Source organism: Cynara cardunculus, unplaced genomic scaffold (genome assembly GCF_001531365.2).
Source record: "Cynara cardunculus var. scolymus isolate 2C unplaced genomic scaffold, CcrdV1 Un_Scaffold_12525, whole genome shotgun sequence".
Taxonomy (NCBI): domain Eukaryota; kingdom Viridiplantae; phylum Streptophyta; class Magnoliopsida; order Asterales; family Asteraceae; genus Cynara; species Cynara cardunculus.
Window position 1 is genome coordinate 162 of NW_020207727.1, and position 763 is coordinate 924.

Genomic DNA, 763 nt, shown 5'->3' on the forward strand with positions numbered 1-763 from the left:
AATTTGAAGTACTCTTCCAAAATTTTGTAGACAAATGTGAGTACATTAAAAGTTTTTAAGAGGATTTGACAACAATCTTAGAACCATATGCTAATTTAAGTTATCCAACTATGCTTGAAAATCGTGTTGCAAAGTACTCTACAAATGTTTGACTAATGTTAGTAGTTTGTCTAATTAGAAGTCACAGTTTTAATTGAAATCTTATCTAAGGTGACAAAATCACGATTTTAATTTTATAACAAATTTAATTGAATTCTCATTTTTGAAGTTACGAAGAAGAAACGTTCTATAATATTTCTAGCGAAAATTAGATGAGTGCGTAAGTTGTAGCAACAATAGTGAAAGTCCAATACGATGCATGAATAACCATATCATCAAGCTAAGATAATGGATTTTTTCTCATAAAAAATAAAATTAATATCAAGTGGGGTCGATGACCCACATATCAGATATTAAACTGACAAAAATATTACACTTTATTGTAACATTCTATAATATTTGAATTGTAATTAAAGGGGTGTGTTAAATCGTGATATTATTAACATCAAGACGACAGATAAATGACTACCTCATGTTGTCAAATTATCATCATTGGTTTTATTTTTATATTTGCACTGTAATTTTTACCATTTAGTTGGTTTTATATTTGCAAACATGATATAGATTTCAAAGATAGTCATCCACCTTTCTTATACATTTTAATTTGTTCAAATTTTTAACTTTTCATCAATGTGGGACAACTAAAACTCAAGAATAATACATC

At 27.1% G+C, this 763-nt stretch overlaps 1 non-coding gene across 1 annotated transcript; it reads right to left on the minus strand.

Moving 5' to 3' along the window:
- Window positions 1–310: 310 nt before the first annotated feature.
- LOC112505588 lies at window positions 311–498 on the minus strand. The gene has a single exon (XR_003068420.1). It is a non-coding gene; the product is annotated as a U2 spliceosomal RNA (small nuclear RNA).
- Window positions 499–763: the final 265 nt, after the last annotated feature.